Source organism: Tachysurus fulvidraco, chromosome 13 (genome assembly GCF_022655615.1).
Source record: "Tachysurus fulvidraco isolate hzauxx_2018 chromosome 13, HZAU_PFXX_2.0, whole genome shotgun sequence".
Classification (NCBI taxonomy): Eukaryota; Metazoa; Chordata; class Actinopteri; order Siluriformes; family Bagridae; genus Tachysurus; species Tachysurus fulvidraco.
In genome coordinates this window covers 690,315-694,200 of record NC_062530.1, presented here as the reverse complement: position 1 = coordinate 694,200, position 3,886 = coordinate 690,315, and the positions used below count along the sequence as shown (strand labels likewise).

The following is a 3,886-nucleotide window of genomic DNA, read 5'->3' as shown; positions in this document are numbered from 1 at the left end:
CACAAACACACACACACTCAAAGCAGACAGACAGGTTCCACAAGTGCTGAGAAAATATTTACACACACACACACACACACACACACACACACACACACACACACACACACACACACACACACACACACATACAAGCCCACCCCCTAACATGGATCTTCCTTTTTTACCCCAGAAGCCCCTCCCTCCTGACGTGTCACTTCTCTCCTCTAGGTGTGCTGTCGTCCTCGGTTCTCCTCCACAGTCTCAGTAAATCCTTCCTGGAAGCCCGGAGCGTCTGGTGCTCAGAACCATGTACAGTTTGCATGTCAGATATTTTGACCTCCTGCCTTCTTTCCTTCTAATTCTGTTATTCTGGGGAAAAAAAATCTGAAGAGCTCAGCATCTACATCTAATCTTACACATTCAGGAAAAAGGTTTTAGTTCCTTGTGAGAACTTTGGAGAACTAAAGGTTTTATTCTTCTTCACTGGTTCTTCTCTGCAGCCACTCTGAGCATTGTTCACAAACAGGGCCTTAAAATCTTCTTTGTTGAAGGTTTTGTTTAGAACCTACAAGGTTTCAAGTAGAATCTCTTGAGAAAAATAGGCTCATCATCCAAGATCCCACAAGCTGTCTTTTCTTCTCTAAGTGTGTGTAGGAGTTTGTGAGCAAAATAAATTCATCTACGTGATTGATATAAGAATAAAGTTCAGAACCTTTAACGGTTTTTCTCTATTTATACATTTGAGGGGAGCACGGTGGCTTAGTGGTTAGCACGTTCGCCTCACACCTCCAGGGTCGGGGGTTCGATTCCCACCTCCACCTTGTGTGTGTGGAGTTTGCATGTTCTCCCCGTGCCTCGGGGGTTTCCTCCGGGTACTCCGGTTTCCTCCCCCGGTCCAAAGACATGCATGGTAGGTTGATTGGCATCTCTGGAAAATTGTCCGTAGTGTGTGAGTGTGTGAGTGAATGAGAGTGTGTGTGTGCCCTGTGATGGGTTGGCACTCCGTCCAGGGTGTATCCTGCCTCGATGCCCGATGACGCCTGAGATAGGCACAGGCTCCCCGTGACCCGAGAAGTTCGGATAAACTAAGCCACCGTGGCCCCCAGACGTGAGATTAGATTCAGATTCCAGTTGATTTAAACACCGTCTGAACTTCGAGATCATTTCGATCCGTCTTCGTGTGTAATAAATGAAACGCGACGTCTGAACACGTCTGAAATGTTTATTGATTTGATGAAGCCGAAAGTACAGTAAAGTACAGTAAAGTACAGTAAAGTACAGTACAGTACAGTACAGTAAAGTACAGTACAGTACAGTACAGTAAAGTATTGAATTACAATCATTTAAAAAATAATAATCAGATTCATTTGACAACAAACACACAAGCCGGAGACGTGATAAGAAGAGGACAGCAGAGGACACTGGAGTTGTGTTCATTTACACGTCAGCATTTTGTTTACACACATACACTTTATTTATTTATTTATTTATTTATTCATTCATTCATTCATCAGGTAGACTATAACCCTGACTCATACACACATCATAACGAATCATAATATCGTGTTTTAAAAAAAAGTGCTTTTAAGACAACCCGAAAAAAAGAAGGTTGGACACAGGGACAGTTTTAATATGAATATAATTATATAATAATCATTAATAATAACACGTTTATTCGTAAAGAGAACGGCGTAAAAATACACCACTGCAGCTACAATCACTAATAATCTGTTCGAATATTTACTACATATTATTTTGTACAGATTTTACACGCAGGAAGTCGAATGCTACCGTAATCTGCAGCGCAAAAAAACAACAGCGGCATAAACACGATGAGGGAAAAGTGCACGGGAGCTGGAAGACAACATGAAAGAGAAAAGAAGGACGGAACAAAACGTCATCAGAATGTCGTGTCTCTAAAGATCACAGACCAAAAGAAATCTGTTGTGCAGACAAAAGGAAAGGGAATGAGTGTCGTAATCACGTCCTGATGATCAACTCTATTCTCCACTGACCACATTTATGGTCAATTTGCTTAAAACAACAAACAAACAAACAAACAAACAAACAAACAAACAAACAAAACTAAGCAGAAAAATCGAACACCACTCGACCTGAACATGTCCGTATATAACATACAAACATCCAGCTCCATCGTCCTCATGGTCACCATCATCACCATCAAAATCATCATACTGTATAACTTTATCCTCCGTATGCTCGTCTATTATCATCATCATCGTCTTCATCATCATCATCATCATCATCATCATCATCATCAAACTTCTGGTTTCAAGAACGAAATTTGATAAAGTGCAAATGATAAAGATGAAAAATGTGCAAATTCATACATCATTTAAAACACTTTGTGTGTGTGTGTGTGTGTGTGTGTGTGTGTGTGTGTGTGTGTGTAGTGAAAGCAAAGCCACTGAAACATCACCTTAAATTATTGCCTCTAAACTGTCTCACACTGAAGTGTCGTGTTTTGTCCTCGTGTACACGCTGTTACTGCTTATATTTAGTGCTGTAGTGTTTATTAACTGAAGCTTGTCTAATCATTTTACACAAGTGTTTAAGGGTAACACACACACACACACACACACACGCACGCACACACACACGCACGCACGCACGCACGCACACCTCACCATCACCATACCTGAGAAAACTAGCTACCTTCCACAACACATTCATAAGCCTGACATAACCATGTCATAACTGTTCTATAAGCCTCCAGAATAATTCATAACCAATCACAGAACTTTTTTCTGCACACATCATCACATAACACGTTTCAGCCAGTGAGAGATGAGCAGGTTCTGTGGTCATAGCTTGTCGTGACAGTGTTCATAAGGCATGAATTAATGTTTAGTAACAGTAACATCACAGCTACGCCACTGCATATAAAGCAGGACATATTCTACAATGAGTTATGGTGTGGTTATGTCATGCTTACAACACCGCCATCTGAGAAAAACAGGTTTGCGCACACACACACAGACGCACACACACACACACACAGACGCACACACACGCACGCACACACAATAACAGCGCTACACAATAAGCCTTATTGCACATTCATTTTATTCAGTCCACGTACATGGGGTCTTTATAACACATTCATAACGCTGTGCACTGTTTATGAGTTGAAAGACATCCACATCAACCCCAGAGCCACAGTTTCCTTTCCCAGAGAGCTGGAGTTACATTTTCTTATAAAGAGGAGAATATTGTCATCGATAACGCACCTGAACTCTTATAAACTCTTATAACCGTTCTATAAACTCGCTGTCCACATTACAGCAAGTCGTCTTTCTTCACCGAAAGCGTCTTCATTTCATTTACGTTTCGGTAAATTTATCCTGAACACGACGTTCTCTCAGAGGAACTTCAGAAGAACTCTAAAGGTCCTACAGTAGATGTTCTGAGCTTGTGGAGGCGAGATCGAAAGAGACTAATAGAATACTAAGTGTTATTTATTTATTTATTATTCACCACAATGATATTCACCTCCACCCCACCCCCCCCCCACCCCCCCAATATAGCACAGTGCAAAAGTCTTGGCACCCTCTCTCATTAAAACACATCTAGCGTTTACGTTCGCTTCTTGTACGTTTTAATCTTTTTGAACGCAGTTCGTTCGTTTTTGTGGACAGTTTTTACTTTTTAGAGTCATTTGTCTTAGTTACGTCCTCAACGGAAGATGTTTAAAGAAGGACTGAAGAGTTTCTGAGGACCATGAAATAAAAAAAAAAATAATAAATGAACTCAAATTCAGGACAATTTTTTTCCCGTTAGTGTACAAATTAATATATGATCAAAAATACAAATTAAAAATAAAAAAAATAAAAATTAATACAGAAAGTAAATCAGAACAGAAATAAAAATTTTTTACATTTCG

General features: G+C 40.2%; 1 protein-coding gene across 2 annotated transcripts in view; it reads right to left on the bottom strand.

Annotated features, from left to right (window-relative positions):
- Window positions 1–3,051: 3,051 nt before the first annotated feature.
- Window positions 3,052–3,886, bottom strand: part of ppp6r2b (protein phosphatase 6, regulatory subunit 2b) — a 16,220-nt gene continuing 15,385 nt past the window's right edge. For both annotated transcript variants that reach the window (XM_027168965.2, XM_027168966.2), the window contains exon 22: window positions 3,052–3,886. This exon is cut by the window's right edge and continues 470 nt beyond it. The gene's annotated coding sequence lies outside the window, so the exon portion shown is untranslated.